General features: G+C 37.9%; 1 protein-coding gene across 5 annotated transcripts in view; it reads left to right on the top strand.

Moving 5' to 3' along the window:
• Positions 1-24,581, top strand: part of DYNC1I1 (dynein cytoplasmic 1 intermediate chain 1) — a 315,600-nt gene that overhangs the window by 266,600 nt on the left and 24,419 nt on the right. The window lies entirely within an intron of this gene.

The raw sequence follows: 24,581 nt of genomic DNA, 5'->3' as shown, positions 1-24,581 counted from the left end.
GTGGCTTCCAATTAAATGTTGGGTTAATATTTATTTTGGTCCTGGTACAGCTTCAGAAGGATTTAGGTTCCTGATACTGTTCATGTATTTGCCAGGTCAGTCCCTTTCTTTAGACTTCAAAGGGCATATGTTTCTTCTACTTGTACTGAATCTATCTTTAAATTCTTTTTGCACTCGACTTTTGGGTCCTAAAATTCAATTCCATTATGTCAACTGATCAGGTAAATGGCTTAACTTAACCTGTGTGTTTGAATTTGGTGTGGATCTTGGACACCACCCTGGGTGCTGTCATCCAAGAACCTTTCACGATACACATTTGATTGATGGAAATCACTGACTTGCCCCGAATATATCTTGACATTATATAATCTTTCCTAGCTGTTAACATGCATCTCGGTCCTCTAATCTTTTAACAGTGACTCTGAGAATGAAATTTTCTAAGTGACTGGAGATTTATGACTTTGGACAAATTAGAAAGATAATCTTCCATTTTCAAGCAACTACTGTGAAATCAATAAATATTATCTATTTCACTTTTACATCCTCTGCTGGGGTTAGAATATAAGATGACTGTCTTAGCTGATTGTTTTCCCTGTTAGCTACGAGAAAAGAATGATAATTTGAATTTGTTATGAATAAAAGAGACAAGAAACAATTTTTCCTAAGGAAGAACATTAGTTGTTACTTTTCAAATATCTTCATTAAAATGATTATTTATTACAATAAATGTTAAGTATCACTATATTATAAATAATACAATGATTAAAAAAAACTTTTATCTCTTGAATCACAGTGAGTATGCAGCTGGGATAGAATTGCCATCCCATCCCTGTAAGACTGTGAGCTCCTTGAGAGTAGGTCCCTGTGTTTTTTGTCTGTGTCTCATTACCTGGCATAGTGCTTGGGACCTGGTAGGCACTGAGTAAATCACTGAGTTAATAACATGAACAAATAAATACTGGTTTTTAAAAAGATATACATTGAAGGCATACTATAGCAAATATTTAGTTAGCAGTGATTTTGAGCAGTAAAATTCATAGCCATAATTTAGAAATATAATAGTTAGAAAACTGAGGTTAAGCTTTAAAAATCCTACTAGGAAATATTTACGAAACTATAATATTGAAAAAAGCAGAAGTTTGAAGGAGGTTTAGTTAGGTAAAGGGAGAAAGGAAGGGGCATTCAAGCAGAATGAACAGAGTAGACACGTGAGGTAGTTGGTACTCTAGCTGTGGGAATTTAGAAAAGTTACTTAACCTCTTTGTGCTGCTGTTTAGTCATCTCTAAAATGGGGATTAAAATACCTATTTCATATGTTTCTTGTGAAGACTAAACGAGTGAGTAGTCATAAAGATGTTAGCTAAGCATAGAGTAAGAATATTAAAGAAGTAGCAATAATAATAATTACTAATATTACTGTTAAATATTATGGTAATTGTTACTGTTCTTATTTGGATGCTAAAGTGCTTTAGTGAGGCTGGAGCAGTGGGTACAAGGTGACTGGAAGAAAATAATGAAAGGACAGCTCTGGGGACAAAGTGGGATCAAATGACAAAGGGCAAAAAGGCAGCCTTGTGATGCTATGCGATGGAGTATAGACTTTCTTCTGAAGATGACAAAGGTGACAGCTTACGTTCAAGTGGGACCACGTCACCTCTTGCCTGATGTCATGTAGAGTGAGGCTGGGCAGTAAGGACATCTCACCTTCCCCTCAGTATTCTGAACAACAGTGATAGCGTAATGTTCTACCTCTGATGACTGCTCTATCAAATTACCAGCAGTATTTGTGTTCCAGAGTAACCCTTGGATACATCCTATGCATCCCTCTTATCTCCACATTAGTTGATTGGATTGTGAATGCACACTCCCACAATTCCACCTTATAAAGTGATAGCAACTTGATTGACCAGAGGATTTACTTCTGCAATCCTTCATGAGACTGCCTCTCCAAATTCACTACATCTAAGTTTTCAGATGAAGCCCAATTATGATTACAATAGTCATAATAATAATTGTAGCTGCATTTAACTGAATAATCACATGTGACTGGCATTATACCACTGATGTCACATAATTTTCAGTGTATTTCTGTAAATACGCTGCCACACGACCTCATGTGGAATGGATCACTGCAGAATCATCTCATCTGGCCTTGCGGCTAGCTTTATGTTTACTGGCGTCCTTATTAGATCTTCAATTTAGCTTTTCTTTTTATCAGCTTATAGTTGTTTTTAAATTTGAGGGACAAATTTTAAAACTGACTATTCTGTCAGTATGCTTGGGTAAAAACCAATCCCATATTTAGGTCACTCTGAGAATCTTCACATGCCATATATGCAACTCATTCGAGAAGAATAAATTTAAAACGACCTCCTTGTTAAAGATGCTTGTTGACTTTAACTTTCTGCATATACACACACACACACACACACACTATATTGTAAATATACTATATGCATATACTATATAGGTATAGTAAATCACAGAACTCTTGTCTTTGAGAAATGACTGTTAGAGTTCCACAGAATACAAACACTACTGTGCATTGTAGTATAAGAAAACGCCATAATGAAAGGTATATTTTAGGTAGATTATCTAAGAGGATTATGTAGGAAGAATGAGCATGGGAAGAGACCTACCTCAGAGAAATTGGTTATAGTTTTGTCACAGACTTGATAAATAAGATATAGTCTTTCTCTGCTGTTAAGGAACTATTTTCCTAATAAATAGACTTTCTAAGGTGCAGCTGGAGGAGGTGATCCTTAGAGAAAAGCATGACCACTTTAATTTATTACAGATCGAGATAAACATAAAACACTGTAAAGAAAAGAAATAATATCACACACAGGCACACTCTCATAGACACAAACACACTTCATTATGATGGTTCATGGATTGCTACATTAAAAAAATGACCCTCATAGCAGAAGAAAGCAAAACTCAGCCCATTGGCCTTTGTTAAAGGAAGGTGATTGAAGAAAAGAAAATCAAACCAAACAGGGATAAATTAAATTCCATAGGTGGGTGGAAGCCGAGTATCTCGTGCATAACCCTCCTGGATTGGTGACCCATCAAATCCCTTAATGTAGCTGGGTCTGGCAGAGAGGTAAAGGGGAACTCTGGTTTAAAAGTTGAGTTTTTAATCCTTAAGGAAGGTCCTAAGTGAGAAGGAAGCTGACAGATTATAAGAGACCTCCTCTTACTTTTGTCTTGGGCTTAGTTCAAGTCAGTGAACCAGGGGACAGGAGAGAGAGCTATTTCACTCTATCGCCAATTCCACAACATTCCTTTCCAGAAACTTCCACAGATCTGGTGCATTTTCAGTAATAAACACTGAGACCTGGCTCCCTAGAATTTATGGGAGGGCTAGTTATTTCACTCAGGAAAGAAAGAACAGAGTTTTTTTCTTGGTAATTTCAATATTTCTTTGATGATAACTACATATGTTTTTAACTTGTTTCACAATTTAGTGCATACTTACACTCTTTTTTTAGAATATAGAATATTACTTTATTTATCTTTATCCTGTATCTAATATATGTTAGTTTGCTAGTATTACACACAATATGGAATGAATAGAATTTGCCCATTAGAAGTTATTACTACTTTATCAACGTGGAACAAAAACTATTGGAAGATTATTCTCATTCTTCTGGTAATTTGTAAAGAATAAATATAATAAGAATTTTGTAGTGGAAAAAGAGAAATGATTAATTTTTGAAAAATCTTTTTTTTATATACTTTAAGTTCTGGGATACATGTGCAGAACATGCAGGTTTGTTACATAGGTATACACGTGCCGTGGTGATTTGCTGCACCCATCAACCCATCATCTACATTAGACATTTCTCCTAATGCTATCCCTCCCCTATTCACTAGTCATACTGTTACATAGGTATACACGTGCCATGGTGGTTTGCTGCACCCATCAACCCATCATCTACATTAGACATTTCTCCTAACGCTATCCCTCCCCTAGACCCCCACCCCCCGACAGGCCCTGGTGTGTGATGTTAAATAAAATCGTTTAATGTTTTTAACTGTCCATCTATTCTTAGATGCCATTTAGTAGTGGATTCAGATGCTTAAATAACCTACTACATTTTTTTCTGGCTAAATAATGCAACACTCCTATAGTCACTCCTATAGTCCCTTCCTTGTCCTTCTTGGTTCCAACAAACTCCTGTTACTAGTACTTGTAATCCTCACTCCAAGCCCCGTTAGTCTTTTCACACCTACTCTCCCAAGGTTGTGACTCCTCAAAAGGGATTTAAATGTGGCAAGACAACAAGACAGAGGTGCTTTCATTTATCTTAGATCTAAGGAAAGTATGTGTAAGCATTTTTCCTTAGTATATTTCAATATTTCCTTTAGGATATCTATGTATTTCTTTAATTGCTTCACAATTTAGTGCATACTTACCCTTTTTTTTAGAATAGGGTATTGGTTTGTTCGTCTTTATCCTGTGTCTAATATATTAGTTTGCTAGTATTACACACAATATGGAATGAGTAGAGTTTGCCCATCAGAAGTAATTACTACTTTATCAACGTGGGACAAAAACTATTGGAAGATTATTCTCATTCTTCTGGTAATTTGTAAAGAATAAATATAATAAGAATTTTATAGTGGAAAAATAAATACAATTAATTTTTGAAAAAAGTCTTTTTTATTATTATACTTTAAGTTCTGGGATACATATGCAGAGTGTGCATGTTTGATACTTAGGTGTACTTGTGCCATGGTGGTTTGCTGCACCCATCAACCCATCATCTACATTAGGCATTTCTCCTAATGCTGTCCCTCCCCTAGCCCCCAACCCTCCAACAGGCCCTGGTGTGTGATGTTTCCCATCCTGTGACCATATGTTCTCATTGTTCAACTCCTGCTTATGAGTGAGGACATGCAGTGTTTCCTTTGCTGTTCCTGTGTTACTTTGCTGAGAATGATTGTTTCCAGCTTCATCCGTGTCCCTGCAAAGGACATGAACTCATCCTTTTTTATGGATGCATAGTATTCCATGGTGTATATGTGCCACATTTTCTTTATCCAGTCCATCATTGATGGGCATTTGGGTTGCCTCCAAGTCTTTGCTATCTTGAAGAGTGCTGCAATAAACATATGTGTACATGTGTCTTATAGTAGAATGATTTATAATCTTTTGGGTATATACCCAGTAATGGGATATATATCAGGATATATATATATATATATATACCCAGTAATGGGATATACACCAAGGATCTAGAACCAGAAATACCATTTGACCCAGTTACTGGGATTTGACCCAGGTTCTAGATCGTTGAGGAATTGCCACACTATCTTCCACAATGGTTGAACTAATGTACACTCCCACCAACAGTGTAAAAGCATTCCTATTTCTCCACATCCTCTCCAGCATCTGTTTCCTAACTTTTTTATGATCGTTATTCTAACTGGCATGTGGTATGTCACTGTGGTTTTGATTTGCATTTCTTTAATGACCAGTGATGATGAGCTTTTTTTCCACATGTTTGTTGGCCACATAAATATCTTCTTTTCAGAAGTCTCTGTTCATATCCTTTGCCCACTTTTTGATGGGGTTGCTTGTTTTTTTCTTGCAAATTTGTTTAAGTTCCTTTAAGATTATGGGTATTAGCCCTTTATCAGGTGGACAGATTGCAAAATTTTTCTCCCATTCTGTAGGTTGCCTGTTCACTCTGATGATAGTTTCTTTTGTAGTGCAGAAGCTCTTTAGTTTAATTAGATGCTGTTTGTCAATTTTGGCTTTTGTTGTAATTGTTTTTGGTGTTTTAGTCATGAAGTCTTTGCCCATGCCTATGTCCTGAAATATTGCATAAATTTTCTTCTAGGGTTTTTATAGTTTTAGGTATTACATTTAAATCTTTAATCCATCTTGAGTTGATTTTTGTATAAGGTGTAAGGAAGGGGTCCAGTTTCGTTTTTCTGCATATAGCTAGCCAGTTTTCCCAACACCATTTATTAAATATGGTCACAGGGAGGGGAACACCACACACCAAGGCCTGTCAGGGGGTGGGGGTCTAGGGGAGGGATAACATTAGGAGAAATGCCTAATGTAGATGATGGGTTGATGGGTGCAGCAAACCACCATGGCACGTGTATACCTATGTAACAAATCTGCATGTTCTGCACATGTATCCCAGAACTTAAAGTATATAAAAAAAAGATTTTTCAAAAATTAATTGTATTTCTTTTTCCACTACAAAATTCTTATTATATTTATTCTTTACAAATTACCAGAAGAATGAGAATAATCTTCCAATAGTTTTTGTTCCACATTGATAAAATAGTAATAACTTCTAATGGGCAAATTCTATTCATTCCATATTGTGTGTAATACTAGCAAACTAACATATATTAGATACAGGATAAAGATAAATAAAGCAATATTCTATATTTTAAAAAAAGAGTGTAAGTATGCACTAAATTGTGAAACAAGTTAAAAACATACATAGATACCATCAAAGAAATATTGAAATTACTAAGAAAAGAACTCTGCTCTTTCTTTCCTGAGTGAAATAACTAGCCCTCCCATAAATTCTAGGGAGCCAGGCCTCAGTGTTTATTACTGAAAATGCACCAGATCTGTGGAAGTTTCTGGAAAGGAATGTTGTGGAATTGGCGATAGAGTAAAATAGCTTTCTCTCCTGTCCCCTGGTTCACTGACTTGAACTAAGCCCAAGACAAAAGTAAGAGGAGGTCTCTTATAATCTGTCAGCTTCCTTCTCACTTAGGACCTTCCTTAAGGATTAAAAACTCAACTTTTAAACCAGAGTTCCCCTTTACCTCTCTGCCAGACCCAGCTACATTAAGGGATTTGATGGGTCACCAATCCGGGAGGGTTATGCACGAGATACTCGGCTTCCACCCACCTATGGAATTTAATTTATCCCTGTTTGGTTTGATTTTCTTTTCTTCAATCACCCTCCTTTAACAAAGGCCAATGAGCTGAGTTTTGCTTTCTTCTGCTATGAGGATCATTTTTTTAATGTAGTAATCCATGGACCATCATAATGAAGTGTGTTTGTGTCTATGAGAGTGTGCCTGTGTGTGATATTATTTCTTTTCTTTACAGTGTTTTATGTTTATCTCGATCTGTAATAAATTAAAGTGGTCGTGCTTTTCTCTAAGGATCACCTCCTCCAGCTGCACCTTAGAAAGTCTATTTATTAGGAAAATAGTTCCTTAACAGCAGAGAAAGACTATATCTTATTTATCAAGTCTGTGACAAAACTATTACCAATTTCTCTGAGGTAATATATATCAGGATATATATATATATATACCCAGTAATGGGATATACACCAAGGATCTAGAACCAGAAATACCATTTGACCCAGTTACTGGGATTTGACCCAGGTTCTAGATCATTGAGGAATTGCCACACTATCTTCCACCATGGTTGAACTAAGGTACACTCCCACCAACAGTGTAAAAGCATCTCCCCATGCTCATTCTTCCTACATAATCCTCTTAGATAATCTACCTAAAATATACCTTTCATTATGGCGTTTTCTTATACTACAATGCACAGTAGTGTTTGTATTCTGTGGAACTCTAACAGTCATTTCTCAAAGACAAGAGTTCCGTGATTTAGTATACCCATATAGTATATGCATATAGTATATTTACTATATAGTGTGTGTGTGTGTGTGTGTGTGTGTGTATGTATATGCAGAAAGTTAAAGTCAACAAGCATCTTTAACAAGGAGGTTGTTTTAAATTTATTCTTCTCGAATAAGCTGCATATATGGCATGTGAAGATTCTCAGAGTGACCTAAATATGGGATTGGTTTTTACCCAAGCATACTGCCAGAATAGTATTCTTGAAAACATAACTCTGGAAACTAACTGATAATTGCACTACTTGCTTTCTTAATCATTTCAAACACCTCCACCTGTATTTCATAGTTCTTCACACTTTTAGACAGGTGTCTAACTAGACACATAAAAATCCAGGGGCAGGTAACGTTGCTGGAGAAGCGTGTGATGCTCCTGAATGTAGGAACTCCAGGGAGAATTAAAGAACTTGTTAAACAAAGTGGCCTTAACTTGAACCCCTTGAAGTTTCTGGGTTTTGACTAGAACCTGAGAGATGAGAGGTTGAGGAGAATGAGGAAAGTATTTGAATTTCTGGAAATGGGCATACTCAGTCTGTGCAAGTCAGAATCCTTGAAACAGGGCCTTTTCTGAGTCCTAATGAAGATTCCAGTTTTCACAGTAGAAGTTAAAGAAAAAGAATGTCTAGAAAGGAGTTATTTAGAGATCCCTGTAGTCCCATATTTTCCCATCTGATGTTAATTGTAATTGGGTCAGTTAGCAATTGGTCTGTTAAATAAAATTGTTTAATGTTTTTAACTGTCCACCTATTTTTAGATGCCATTTAGTAGTGGATTCAGATGCTTAAATAACCTACCAGATTTTTTCTGGCTAAATAATGCAATACTCCTATAGTCAGAAAATGATTATCGTAGTAATTTGAATCAACATCAGAAAATTCAATACCTGAATATAATGCAAATGTTTCATTGTATTTATGTGCTAATTGCTTCCCTCTTTTCCACTGAGCTATAGCTTCTTGAGGTCAGTGATCATATTTTACATCTATTCTGTACTCTCCATAGCTTTCAGTCAGGGTAGTAAATGATTAATATGTCATATAGACTGATTGTCTTATTGACCAATTACATATCAATTAAGTTAAGCTCCTAGCAGTCATATTTCTGGAAACGATTATAGGACAGGATAATCTCTGAGGTTTTATATTTATTGTGAATTTATTTCCATCCTTATTTGGACACCCTAGTGACTGAAACACAACTGACCTCCACGGACCTACAAAGACACCTCGGTACATTCCTTATTGATGTCTCTGACTCCTCCGTTCTCCATTTCTCACCTTTCTTCTACTCCGTTGATCTTTCCTCTTCCGTCCAATCAAATATACAGTGTTTACATACTGACTAATATGTTATCCTTGCAAAACGTGCAAGGATAACAGTGCAAATGTAATGGACACTCTGCCATGAAGTAAGGGCAAATATTACCTCCTCTATCCTTCTAGTCAGAAGAATACTAGATTTGCTAGATTTTATCAAGTATTTATTCATTAAACCAGCATTCATGGGGAACTTAATGTGTTTTTAAATTCATGCTTTGTGTTTTTAACTTTGATAAGAATAGAAACATGATACTATCTCTGGTGCCGACAGGTTCAAGCCTACATCTTACTACTCAAACTTGTGTAATCAATAGAACTTCTTTAAAAAGAAATGTTTTTGTCCACCTTTAGTATTGCCTGAAGTTAGTTTCATTATAATGTAACTTAAATACATCTAGGCAAAGAACAAGTTACATATTCCTTATACTTATTCATTCAATACATAACCATTTATTGAGAGCTTACTATGTTTCAGGTACTGGGAGTATCACAGCAACAAGGGCAGACAAAACCCCTGACTTCACACACTGTTTATTCTGGTGGGAAGAAATAGTGTGGAAACCAAAAGAAATAAATACAATTAATTTTTTTTTTTTTTTGAGATCAAGTCTCACTGTCACCCAGGCTGGAGTGCAGTGGGACAATCTCAGCTCACTGCAACCTCTGCCGCCTCCTGGGTTCAAGTGATTCTCCTGCCTCAGCCTCCTGAGTAGCTGGGATTACAGGTGTGCACCACCACTCCCAGCTAATATATATACATATTTTTTTTTTTATAGAGTCAGGGTTTTACCATGTTGGTCAGGCTGGTCTGGAATCCCTGACCTCAGGTGATCCACCTGCCTTGTCCTCTCAAAGTACTCGGATTACAGTCATGAGACACCGTGCCCGACCAGTTAGTTCTTGGTATGCACAACAGTTGTATTCTATAAAGTTACCACAAACACTAAATTGACAAATACTGAATAAGCCGGTGCTTGTGAAGGAGATACTGGATTTGGTTCCTACAAGCTTCTGGTTACAACATTTCCATCCATCTATGAGTACGTGATCTTGTTGTATGTGTGTTTCTCTTTAAAGACACTTGATTTAATATGTGTTGTTGGTTCATTGATATTGGATCCTTAGCTAATAGCTCATGCCTGAAGGGAGCTTACTTAACACATGTATTTTTCTAGTGAGGTACATCACAGCCTTCTGGCACTTAGGAACACCAGACAGCACTTCAGCACTATGCTTGAGGCCATTCTAACAGCAAGATTAAAAAAAATGCAAAAAACATGGTACCAAATAGACTACAAAAAAAGATACGTGTTTACAATATGAGAGCTGAAACAAGAAAGGAGTATAGTCTGATTCTGTCTCAGCTGGGAACGGGAACGTCAGGGGACTCAGATTTTTGCCACTCTGCGCTTATTCATGAATGATCTAGAAATATTTATTTTGGGATTACAAATAAATTTCAGAAAGTATGAGAATTTGCAGCCATGCAATCCATGAAAAATGAGGGCTGATTGTTATAATAAATATCAGATAGTAATGAATGTTGCCCAAAAAAAAAAAAAAAAAAAAAAGGAAACATCTAGAGAATGATGGGGGTTTGGGAGAACTATTTGGGTGAGTGACTAGGACAGTCTGCCCTGAGGAGGGGATACTTGAATAGATACGAATCTTGAGAAGTAGTTACCTTGTGAAGATGGAAGGCAGAGGAAGCAAGTGTTAAAGTCTGTGAAGCAGGAGAAAGCTTGACTTGGCTTGTGTGAGAACAGGACAGAGGTCTTCATGTTTGCAACAATAACAACAACAACAAAAAAAAACTGACAGAGATGAGCTTGAAAAGCTAATCAGGGGTCAGAAAACGTGTGGTCTTTTTGGCCTACTAAGTGACTGAGACTCTGTTTTAAAGGGCAATAAGAAGCCACTGAGGTTTTTTAAATATATTTGAGCTATAGCTTATTATATAATTTTACAACCCTCCCCCAAAGTTTACAAATCAAATTTACCCCCAAATAATATCATTTGAATGAATCACATTAACTTCATGTGACAAGTGATGCTTCACTGAAACTAAAGTTCTCTTCACAATGTGACTATCGGGCTGACTTCCCTGGTATAGGCTCTGCCTAGGTCAGCTGCCTTCATGACCCTGTGTGGATGATGGCTCCAAGAACCACCCTCCTGTGGTACAAATCCATCATTACATATTCATGGTTTCTGGGCGTGTTCTCTTCCCCCCTGTTTGTCTCTACTGTAGCAAAGACACTCCAGCATGCCTGGAGTCCGACATACATGGTTTTAAGGCAGCAGCAAGCAGTGATCCCTAGCATGTTTTTTTGACTCTCACCTGAAGGAAAACATAAAGTAAATGTTTCCGTTATAGAACTCATAGATACCCCACAATCCCTCAAGAAAGAAACCCACAGCCCTGCAAGATTTTTTGAAAACCTTGCTCTCACAGAGGATTATTAGGGCAATGAAAATATTCTGTATGATGCTATAATGGTGGAGACATGTCGTGATAAATATGTCCAAACCCGTAGAATGTACCATACCAAGTGTGAACCCTGATGTGAACTATGGAGTCTGGATGATAATGATGTGTCAGTGTGGATCCATCAGTTGTAACAAATGCACCACTCTGGTGGGGCACATTTATAATGGTGGAGGCTGTGCATGTTTGTGGGAAAGGAATATATGGGAAATCTCTGTATACTTGCTATTTAATTTTGCTGTGAACCTAAAACTGCTCTAAAAAAAAAAGTCTAAAAAAAAAAACCCTTGCTCCACATGCAAAGCCAAATGACACTTCAGTAATGAAGGAAGTGTGTATTTAAATACTATAACAGCGTAAGGCAGCCCCAAAGTAGAACACTGAAAAAGAAGTCAAAAAACAGTGGCTGAGGCCTGGAGAGAAGGAGGCATCCCCATGTCTTCTGTCAGTGTTTGAGAGGGAATTGTGGGGTGAGGGAGGACTTTATCTGGATGGCAAGATCAGACCCTTTGTGCAGAGAGGGAATAGTACATTCTGTAAGGGCAGAAAGCAGCCTGAACAAAGGCTTGGAGACCAGAACGGGTTCAGTGTGTGGAGGAGATGGTGAATGCAGCCGACTGGCTAGAGCAGAGGGTTTTAATTAAGGAGCGAAAGGGAAAACACACTTGGAACGCCTGGTCCTGCCATTTCAGCACGAATCTGCCCACTGGGATCAGATGGTGGTATTCATAGCCCTGGACTGTCTTGCTGCAGTGCTGGCTGTGGGATCTGTGGCATGGAGGTACTTTCTCAATGTAGCTATTTGTACTGAGCCTGTCACTAGCTCGGCAAGAGGTAAAAATTACTTGACACTCTGTGAGCTCTCACCCATCCAAAGCGTGAGAGAGAGTGCAGAGCGTCAGAGTGTGTGGGCGTTGGGGAAAGTGAGTTCTTAAGAACTGGAGCTTTCAGCAAAGGAGAATAAAGGGCATTAGGAGGCTTACCCAGAGTTGGGTGGCAGTCATGCCAGGCAAGCAGACCCCCACAGTGGAGTCTCTGAACCCTCCCACCTCCCAGTAGTGAGCCCTTCACTCCCAGAGTGCTTGATTTGGTATGGAAAAAGAGTCTCTCTCTCTCTCTCTCTCTCTCTCTCTCTCTCTCTCTTCCCCTCTCCCCCCCATCCCTGCCCCCCTCTCTCTCTCTTACACAGACACACACACACACACACAAACACACACTCCAATTTATCAAAAATCACTTTGGAATTTAAAATCTCAGCTAATGACCTTTCTCAGAATAAAAAAGTCACATTTTCATAGAGTTCCATGGGTCCTCTATTAAATTGCAAATGTGGACTATTTGGCATGTGCAGTTCACCCATTTAAACCCATTTGACTTTGTAAGGTGGGGTGATAACATTTTGGATTTCATTTTTGTTTGTCCTATAAGAGTCTTGAGTTTTAGCCAAAAACCCAGGCCTTGGATGAATGTGCTTTAGACCTCACTTTTTGTCACGAGGCCAAGTGGACTTGGGAGAGAGGGTGGAGCTGTCTGTTGAGACATGATTTTTAGTTTTGCCCTCGCCTCTGGAGCCAGGGCCCTGGCCCACGTCCAGCAGCACGAAGAGCAGATGATGGTATTTTCTAGGTAATTTTAAGGAGCACAAACCTAAAGTCAAGTCAGGTGGTCTTAAGTCTGCACTGAATTTTTCATGTTAAGTATTTGTCATGATTTGGGTTTTCAGGAAAGCTGTATTTTAAATGATGCAGGGAGCTGTATTCCTGTATTCTTCAGGAGACAGGCATGTTTTGGTTGTTTGCTAATGACCTCTGGTTTTGCTTATGGAGAGTTTTGTTAACAAATGGAAATGTAGCAAAATAAAATTCTTTCTTTCTTTTCTTTTTTCTTCTTTTTTTTTTTTCTAAACAATGGGAACCCTTGCAGTAAACTGTCAAAACCAGGCTATAGATATTGGTTATTGTAGCATCATTAATACTGTGTAAAAATAAGTTAGTCACTTTGGCAATCAGACATATTCTTCTGATCTTCTGTCTGTGCTTTTAAACAGAGCCTTCGTCTTACTGTTTGATAGATCCTATTGTTAAGAGAAGAGAACGGCAGAAATGTATTCAAAAATTCTTCAAAATTTTTCCAACCTCAGGAACCTATTCAACAGTAATTAGCCTTGAAGGCAGCTGATTAGGGACTGCTCAGCAGGGGACTGCTCTTGAGTTTAAAGGTTAACGCCAAGCTGTGTGAGAGGGTCTCAGCTTCAGGACTCAGGTCAAGGCCTGCCCACCCTAGCCTGCTTGCTTGCCTTGTCTTTTCATGCCGTCTCTCCCAACTAGAGCCACCTTTTCTAAAATAAAGAGAAGTCTGCAGAGGGTAAGAAAATTAAAACAAGTGAAACTTTAAACTCCAGTGCAGAAGACTTCTTTCAGGAAAAAGGAGCTCTGCCTTCAAGGCAAAAGTGACTGACTGGGTTAAACTGAATTATGATTTCTGGTTCAAGCTGAGTTGTGTCCCTGGGTGTGACCTGTTTGTATTGAGATAGCATTGACTTCCATATAGCTTTCCACTCTCCATCCATATTTGTCCCAGTGGTATCAAGAACATCACAGAACTATAGGTATGACTTAAAGCTAAGTTGAAAAGAGCCTCTACTGTCTCCAGAAAGGGGAATATATATATATTTCATTATAGGCAGCCTTTCTCTTTCAGTAGAGTTGCAATATAGCTGATGGTTGAGCCACAGTCATTGATTGCAAAGGGATGTGTTTGGGAAGAAGAGAAGTAGCTGCTCAGAAATTGCTTTCTGTCTCTCTCTGCCTTCTCTTCTCCTTTGAGAGTTGTGTTAGTTTGTTAGGGCTGCCATAACAAACTACCATAACTTGGCTGGTTTAAACAACAGAAATGTATCCTCTGACATTTCAGGAGACGAGAAGTCCAAGATCAAGGTGTCGTCAGAGTTGGTTGCCTCTGAGGCCTCTCACTTTGGCTAACAGGTGGCTGTCTCCTCCTGTGTCTTTACATGGGCTTCCCTCTGTAAACGTTTGTGTCCTAATCTCCTCTTTTTATAAGGACACCAGTCATACTGGATTACAGTGCATGCATACAACCTCATTTAATCTTAATTACTTCTTTAAAGGCCTTACCTCCACAAACAGTCTCATATTCCACGGTACTGGCGTTAGGATATCAGCATATGAATTTGGTGATGGAGGGAAAGGGCAGTAATTCTGCCAGTAAGAGCTAAAGATATGTCATTATCACAATTGACCCTTGGTTATGAACAAAAAATAGTTTAACAGTAATGAACTTCCCTTAAGGCATTTTCACTACCACCACCTCCTAATTCTAGTACTGACGGGCTCCAGTCTCTCCAAGGCTGAATCCCAGAGGCAGCAGAACCTTGAAGGACTCATGGATGTTGAGGGAAAGTAGCAGGAACAGTTGATGCAATGTGGTTAGCATGAGAGGTGGCCTCGCTGATGCTGAATACAGAGACCGTTTCATCATGATTGCCATCTTCAGAATACATTTACTGACCGGTGCAGGATATCTAGTTGCCCCGTGGTGCTGGTTTGAATTCAGGCTTCTTTAGAATCAGTGCTTGTTTTCAAGCATCATTGTTCTTCTCCAGACAAAACATATCAGAATATTTCATGGAAAGATCTCTCTCTCTCTCTCTCTCTGTCTCTCTCTCTCTGTCTCTCTCTCTCTGTCTCTCTCCAATTGAAATTTGTGTGTTTCAGGTGCATACAGATGCCTTAAGTCAAAGGATATGTTTTATTTGTTTTTAATGAGATAAAATTAATCAGACATTTAATTTCCATTGCCTTCTCCCTGTGATCCACAGCAAATTTCTGGCTAGATTTCCTACTATCCCAACTTACTAGTGGCCAACTTTTCATTGCTATTTTTCATATAGCTTTCCTGCTCAGGAGCAGTTCCCTGTTATTTTCCCATCGTGTACAAACATGCTGAAATCTTTGCCATGACTGGGCAGCAACTGTGACCTTCATCAGAGGTTAGATCTCAAGGTACCAAAGTGAGGGGAAATTTCTGAACCAAAGTAGCATGCTAGAAGGTCAATAGTTAACCCAAGAAGGATGCCAAATCAAAAATCCATTTGACAAAGTAGAGGTTCGGTCCTGGGGAGTCTAGGGAAGCCCAAATCCAGAGCATCAGAGGAGGGCTGAAGGCTCTGTTCACAGGTGTCAGACAAAATAGGACTGAACTCAAGGCTGCCTTCATCACCTAATTGCAGTACATCTTATCTGCCTTCTGTTTGCCAGACTCTACACCAAGTGATTGAGACACAAAGCTAAGTAAGAAGTGGTCCAAAAAATCAAGGATGGTATATCCAAATGGACAGTAGGTAGTCTTAAGGCAAAAATTTAAAAAAAAAAAAAAAAGGCAGCCCTAGAGACACGCACTCATGTAGTAGTATTCTGATCTGCTTAGATATTAGTGGTTGATGATTAGGTAGGCTAGATTAAAATATCACAAACATGTTCTAAAATTTGAGTTAGCTTGCAAACCACTTAAAGAGTCAACGTGCATCCGCACGGACCGTTGCCACATTTCCCAACCACCCTCAACGAACCATTTTAATCTTCCAACACTTCTCTGTCCAAGGCCATCATCACCAAATCCCTAATTGCTACAGTGGATGGTTTCTTGGTATCATCCACCCCTCATTCCTGTAGCTCTCTCTAGCCCAGTTATGTTCTCCTGCTTTGTTTGGGTTCTCTCCACTGGTTCTCTCTCCTTTACTCTCTCAGCCTAATTGTTCAATATTTCCTCCACAGTCCTCCTTCTTCTCCATCCTCCCTACTCTTTTCTTTTTTGGGCGGGGAGACAGGGCCTCTCTCTGTGGCCCAGGCTGGAGTTCAGTGGCATAATCACGGCTCACTGCAGCCTCTCTCTCCAGGGTTCAATTGATCCTCCGACCTCAGCCTTCCAAATAGGTGGGACTACAGGCATGCATCACCACACCTGGCTAAACTTTTTGTTTGTTTGTTCGTTTGTTTATTTTGTACAGACAGGGTGTCGCCATGTTGCCCAGGCTGGTCTCAAACTCCTCGGCTCAAGCAATCCTCCCGGGATTCCAGGTGTTAGCCACCGCACTGGGCATCTCCACTCTGCTCTCCCACAGCACCTCCTGTGACTGATTCTTTAGTGTGGACTTCAGGCCCACCTTCTCTTTCAACGTCCGACCTGCGTTTTCACTGTCAGCTTGAGCTGAGTGTCTCTTCCAGAGATTCAAATGCACTGTGTTTAAAATACGGATCAGATCTTCCTCTCTTTTTCTATTTTTTCTATTTTCTACTCATTTAATGGTATTCATCATTCGGTTGTCCACATTAGGAAAGCTGAAAACACTCTCATGAATGTTAACCATCTCTGAATCTGTTTAGCACATGGCACATTTATCAATGCACATTTGATACATTAATAGCTAACTGTAGCAAAAAGTCTTAACTACATACCCAAGACTTTTCAAAACACACCCCACTCCTCCCCTATCCAAACCAAAATTATTTTGTTTTCATTATTTCTTAGGACAAATTCTCAGAGTTCACTCAGGCTGTCCCACCTCTCACCTTTACATCCGTCTGGGAATACCACACTGACTTAGCCGGGTTTTTGCATGTTTTGCTTTCCTCTTCTTGATTGTTTTCCTTACCATCTGTCAAAGTCTACGTATCTTTCAAGGCAGGTCCCCTCACCTGTCCTGGATAATACTTTCCTTGACCACATCAGACCCTGGTAACACCAACACACCACTGCCACCCCCAATCTTCAAATTCCTCTGGCACCTAACATCTGTACCACAGAATTTAGCACCTGGCTACATACTTGTTCTCTTTCTTTGGTATAAACAAGGCAGAGAGCCAGTCTGTTTTCCAGTGATTCACAGACATGGTAAATTCCTCCCAGAGATTTTCCCAGAATTGTGTCTTTGAGGGGAATTTATATTCTTCCTTTCATAAGATGGTAAAATCTGTGTACCTCCTTGTGATACAATGTGTTTTCCCTTTTGTCTTAGTTATCAGGAAATTTAGAGCTGTTTCAGAACCAGATTGTAATAATCAGCTTATCTCAGGATCCTGGTAATAGCTATGTATTCTACCTGCCTTCTTTAGAACTCTGTTGTGTGTTTGTTCTTAATTTTACAGTATATTTAACTTGTAATACTCAATAAATCCTTTTAGAACAAAGTAAGAAAACAGATCCTCAAATAAGCAATATTTTTCTCTTATTATATCATAATTTTCATTCTCCTACCTGGATTGTTAGTTCTTGAGAATAAAATCGGATCTTATATTTCTTTTGATTACCCAAAGTAGAAAGCATATGTTAGGTCCTTAATAAATCATTGCTGAAATATGTGCTTTGTTAAAGTAAGTTGGATTATTTTAAATTGAGACAGAAACATCTCCTAAAATGACATCATTCTAACAAAGGGACCTTAGCGTTTCTTTGTTATTTCTGCTCTTAGCAGAAATAAAACAGTTATCAGAAGAAATACATCATAAAAATTAAAAGTTAAAGTTTTAGCTGTCACTGGCATCTAGACATAAGATTTAAAACAGGCAAGAGGATTAACAAAATCAATAGTTTACTGCCAGTAACACTTACCAGATAACAGGGTGCATTTTTCCCCCCGCAACCCCAAAGCCCTGCTGGCTGCCTTTCTAATAAACACAATGTTCAGGTGGTGTCTGACTTATTTTTTTTTTTTCTTCCCTTATCCCTATTTTCACTCCCCCTTCCTAACATAAGATAGCAAACATTAAAATTGGCTTTCAATAAAGCTACCTATGCTAGTCGTCAAATTCTTTTCTTTCTTTCCTTTTTTTTTTTTCCTGGTTTCTTTTTAAAGCTCACCCAAGGAGAATACTTTGACTTTGAAAGAAGCCACAAGAATGTAATCATAAAGTCACCTCCAGACTTGGCCTGTGTTCACACTTCCTGTCCTTTTACCTCCACCGCTACCCCACACACCCCCAAACACTCATACATTCATCCACCAACACATACCTATGACGTTAAATATTTATGCAGACTTGTGAATAATTCATAAAAGTACAAACACTTTTGAGACTTGAAATTTATTCATCTGACTGGGCTTTACCATTGTCCAAAAAGTAAGGACTTGGTGAATCCTTTCTTTTGCTCCTTTAACCAGAGTGGAAATGTTTGCCTTTTCATTTTAGTAATATACTAAGTGAGTTGCCTTCCCCAACCTCGTCCTTCTAAGTGATAATGTTGCAGAGAGAGTGCATGCACAGAGAGAGAGAGAGAGAGAGAGAGAGAGAGAGAGAGAGAATGAGAATAACAAATACAACTATCTAATAATTATGAGATCAAAAATATCCCCATTCCACCTTTCTGCTCTAACCTATATTTTAGTCTAATGTTGGAAGATAAATTAAAACTCATCTTTATTCCCAAAGTAGCTATTTTTGGACCAAACTGATGTGGGTACATCTTGACCAGCCTCCTGTGACCTCAACCTTGCAAATTGTCCAGGACCCGTAATTAATACTAGACTATTTTCCCACTGCCACTTCCAGCGTCCTGAATCACCTCACCTCACATTTAGCTCATATTCGCTTCTTGAACAGAAATTGATTTCCATTTGGCTTTAGTGAAACAGAATAAGGTAAACAAATCTGCTGCAAAGCAAGAAGCATATTAAATATGTTTTACATTTGAACAAATATGTCAGACTTCTGCTATTTGTGATTCTCTCCACCATTAAAATAAATACAAGTGGCTGGGCATGGTGTCTCACACCTGTAATTCCAGCACTTTGGGAGGCCAAGGTGGGCAGATCACGAGGTCAAGAGAATGAGACCATCCTGGCCAATGTGGTGAAATCCCATCTCTACTAAAAATACAAAAATTAGCTGGGTGTGGCGGTGCACACCTGTAGTTCCAGCTACTCAGGAGGCTGAGGCAGGAGAATCACTTGAACCTAGGAGGTGGAGGTTGCAGTGAGCCGAGATCACACCACTGCACTCCAGCCTGGTGACAGAGTGAGACTCCATCTCAAAAATAAATAAATAAATAAATGTGATACCTGTACTCTTATTAGACATAATGTAAAATACATAACATTTAACAATGGGAGATGTGGAAGTACAGAGCTATGTAAAAAAAAAACCTCTCTTTAACTCTTTGAAAATGTGTCCTTTATACAATATGGTCAATTGTTGATGCAAGAAGTAGAATTAAACATTTAAATAATATTACCATTAGATTTTATTAGACCTGTTTGATAGGATAAATCTGGGCACTTGGGTATATGATTTCTTGAAAAAAAATTGTCTAAATGTCATGTTTACTAAATGTAGCGAAATCACTAATGTCAGATTAGCTTTGGAAACTGGAAAATGTTAACCTGAGCATGTGAGAAATAAATATGAAGAGGGAATCAAAGTGTAATCCATGGATCTGAGTTTATATCTGGTATTTTTAAGCCTTTCTTCAAGAATCGTGTGTGTATATATATGTATATTTAATTTATTTATGTAGGTGAAGTGAGTTGTTAGCCAGATGTTAAAGGTTGGCAGTTTAAGGGCGAGAGTGAAAATACTTTGCTACTTACTAGTAAAACGTGGTTGCACAATTTGACATTAAGTAAGTAATAAACAAAATAAGTCAAGCTTGCATATGCTACTTTATTTGCTCATTCTTCTAGCTTTTCAAGGCTGCAAGGCACTGATGCAACCACACATCTAGCTGCTTCTAGGTCCAGTCCCTCTTCATCCCTGTACACCCCGCTAAACATTAATACCAATGTCCACCTCTTCCCTCCATCCTCCTCATACAGTCTCTAATCAACCTGACCATCATAAATATATAGAATGCTTCTCTGTCTAATACCATCTTGGACATGAAGCCTCTCAGCCTTGGTAGAAATAGAGTTGGAGCAAAGCAACAAAAGAGGGGCTCTTTTGAACCTGCTTGCCTCCTTTACTGCCTCATGGTTTTTCAGAGAAAGAGACTATCAGTCCAGAATATGAATAGCAATTGAGAGAACAGCTGCCTCAATTTTGCTCATAAGCCAGCTTGGCTGAACCTGGTTTTGGAGACATAGTGACTTTCTCTGCCCTCCTCGACTCAAATAAGCAAGAAGCCAGAATGCCAGTAGAGCCATAGCAGTTGAAAGGGCTGTAAGAGGTAATTCCAAAGAGCATCCCTGCTTGCTTACTATTTTCACAATGGCTCTATATAGATTTGTGCTATTAAAACACCAGTTTTGAATGAGAACCTTTAGGTGGAGCTGATATGAAAATCATACCAGTGCGGGAAACACTCCTTTTATGAATTAAGCAAAGCTTGTAGCTTTTTTTCCATGACTTTAAACACTCAATACTAGTCAAAACCTGTGAATATGTATACATTCTTTTATATGGATAATTAGCTTCTTTATTGGTGGCGCCTCCTGGATTAGGAGGATTCTTCCATGCAAATAAGCAGTACAGGAAAGCAGTGCAACAAAGAACACCTTTCATGTGGCTTCAGTACTTATTTAGCAAAACTTCTGCACTTGTAGAGAAGCAAATGCTAAATTCCTGGATTTCTATAGCATTCTTTCACATTGTTTCATATTAACTAATTCAGATTAAAGTTCTCACATATTTTTGGTTAATGCACACAAAAAACAAAGAGACCGCTATACAGAGTCTGTTGAGAATAGTTCACCAAAATTGTTTATGTCCAATTTTGAATTTCTGACCATGATACAAACAGGTAAAGATACCATTTAGGGATCATAAGTATTGTTTGAATATTAGCCACAGAAGTTACGATAAACATAGGATACTTTGTGCATTAGAAAGATCTCAAATTAAGTTGCAAATAAAGTTTCCCAGTGATAGTACCAAATTCATAACACCTCCCTTGGGCCAAGAGAGTTGGTTTTTTGGTTTGGTTTGGTTTGCGAGTTTTGGTTTGTTTGTTTAAGCACTTTCTTTTTATGGTGGAGGCATCCATTTTTGTGTGAGCCTGAAGTTTTGGGGTCCTTCAGTGGTTTTTTAGAAGTGATATTGTGGTCTCCCATTTTAATGTTTCCTGGAAGAACTAGCTAGCTATTTATTTTAATTACTTCACAGGAACCCACATGACAATTTTTGAAGGACGTTTTCTTATTACTCATTGTTTATTATTTTGGTCATCATTTTCCCCAAAAGGACATAGTTTTTAAGGTAAGATTCCATGAGTTTTCCTTTTATTTCTGAATTTATAACTTAGAAATTTTACTTTTAATTTCTGCCTGTTCTCCCACCGACCCACATAGTACCCCCACCCCAAAAAATATTTTCATAATTTGGGTCATTTAGAGACAAATGCAGCCTCAAGAACCACAATATTTCGAGGTGTTTGGAGACAAAAATCTTCCTATTTATTCACCAGCCTTCAAAACACTAAATCCTATTGGGATGCCTACCGGTGCCTGATAAGAGAAAAGTAAATAATACAGAGGAAAATAACCATTATATTCTCTAGATTTATCTTTGGCACATATCTGACATCAGAAATAGAAACTCACTTCTTGTGAAATCATTTTGTTTAATTGATCGGGAAAATCTGCAGGTCTATTCGTCTTCAGACATATATTTATGAAACTAAAGCTGAATTCTAGAGATCAAGTCTTACTGTAAAACATTGATGAATGTTGTTTCATTTTTAAAACATTTCACTACTTGCCTCTCTTATGTGACTTTAATATTTTTATTCCTTCTCCAATTGATCAAATAGGAAGTTTATTATTACTTTCATAATTTTTACTTTTTCATTAAAAGCCACCCTGGTACATTTTTATATGTATGTTTTCATGAAATACAAAGTAAGAAAAAATAACTATGATGTGAACTGCACAAAACCTCAAGGCTTTAATGATAATAGTTATCTTTGGAAAATATTTTTGCATACTTTTTTCCATTCTATTCTTACCACAGGATAACAAAGCACATAATAAAGCAGTTACAGAATCACAAAGCTAATAGGAACCGTTGAGGTCAGTAGCTCCAGCTTTCCATCTTACAGATGAGAAAAGTAAGATCCAAGGATGTTAAGTTAAATTTCCCAAGATCTGTAGTTTTCCACTTTCTCCCATTACCTTTTCTGCTCCAGGCTACCTTTGCTATCCCCATCTTTCAGAATATGAATATAATTATAGTTCCTCACTCAGATCATACAGATCTTCAGTGAACTGGACCCCAGGTCTTTGCCTTCTAACATCATTTTTTTCCACTCTCTGGTACATAGTTTTCCTTTTATTAATCTCTGCTGTCTAAAGGACCATTCCTATCCTATTTCTAGTTTTCAGGAGAAAGATTACTGTTCATCTCAAAAAGTTCTAAAGACTCCTGTAAAAATGTGGATAACATTCTCAGGATCATGAATAACAGACTCAGGAAATGAAATAAGCATCTGACTGCATTATTTTTAAACTGTTTCTACAAGTTACATAGTATGTGCTTAGTAAATATTGGTTAAATGGAATGAAAGAGTAAATAATAGAGATAACAGGTCTATTGATTTTTAAATAAGGACTGAAGGTCATTGCTATGTTTTGTAGAAGAACCATGTGGTCCCAGCAATAGAGGATATGCTTAACGACTAGGAAAACCTGAGAACCAAATCCAACTTTACCACTTAACAACCTTTGTGGCCTTGGCAAAGTTACTAACTTTCCTGAACTGTAATTTTCTTTTCTGTAAATACTGTCTACTTTACAGAGATTTTATGCGGATTAAATTAGACAATGTACATATAAAGTTAGGCACACAACAAACACCCAACAATTTACCCTGCGTTGCCCTTCATGTCTGCCTGGGAGGTGACCGGTAGCCTGCTTCTCTGCTCTGAGTCAGAGTATTCAAATCAAGCTGGTTTGCGCCTGGATACTTTACTATTATTGTAACAGCCCTGGAAGCACAGGGTGTCACAGCTTTATTTCATTGGCATGTACCACACGTGCAGTAGGCTGTGGAACGTGCAGTTTTCCTTCTTCCCTTTTCTTTAACAGTTTGCTGATGCCGAATATGGCATAGAAAAGGAAACATACAGGTGAAGGGGCTTTTCTCTAGTGAAATTTCATTGTTTTGAAAAATGTTTTTTACAGTAACTTGCTGTGGAACAATATTTCATCTACTAAATGGCCTTGAGCACTTTGCAGAGTAAATCTTAAAAATCATGATGCTTCTATGGCTTTCATATGTACAATTAGTATTATAAGATTCCTTCTCAAATTATTGGTCAAATTTGCCCCCATCATCTCCAGCCTTTTCAAAACTTGTAGTATTCTGAAATAAGTGGTAATACATAAGCAAGCTATAATGTGTTTGTGGATCCAGAAATGTGTGTCTCATGAATTCAAAATCTTTAGACTGTTTAGAATCTGACACTTTTAACTTCTTTATGAAAATTTTAATACTTTATAATATACATGAGTTTATGATATACATGAGCTTACCAATTCTAATACTTTATGATACATGTGAGTTTACCTTAAAATCTTCTATATAAAGTATTTGAGACAGATTTGTTTTTATCAGGTCTTCAGATTACCCTTTGAGCCTGAATAAAATGGAATAATAAAATCCCTTTATCAAAAAATACAACTAATATTCAAAAAGCACTATTGTAAGTGACGTTTGCCTATCCCCATAGCTCATGCCTGTGCTTTACTTGGCAACTAGTGGCTCACAGATGTCAGCTAACTTGGTACTTTGATAACAAGTTCAGTCAGTCCTGATCAAGACTTTCCCAACCTGTGAATTTATCAATGTTAAACAGAGCCTTTGAAAATTTAAGCCTTCCTCCCTTCTCCCAAACACACACATACTGTAGCCTAGAATTACTTGCACAGTGACTTTTATGATAAAAGGCTTGGTCTTGGGGTGAAGGGTGGTAAGAAAGTTAGAGGAAGGCTAGAGAGCAATAACATTTCAGTCAATACTATTAAATGTAAGAAACTGGGTTTTGGTAACATGAACAATAGCAGTTATTTCCAGATATTTAAAATGTGAAGTCTCCAGAATATACTACAATTTTGGTTATATTTCTCAGACAAGAAACTACTAAAACAAAAAAGGAAAGAAACAAAACACTAAAAGATTTACAGGA

The sequence above is a fragment of the Aotus nancymaae genome, unplaced genomic scaffold (assembly GCF_030222135.1).
Source record: "Aotus nancymaae isolate 86718 unplaced genomic scaffold, 86718_ANA_hifiasm-v0.15.2.pri h1tg000025l, whole genome shotgun sequence".
Taxonomy (NCBI): Eukaryota; Metazoa; Chordata; class Mammalia; order Primates; family Aotidae; genus Aotus; species Aotus nancymaae.
This window is presented reverse-complemented; position numbering and strand designations above follow the sequence as displayed.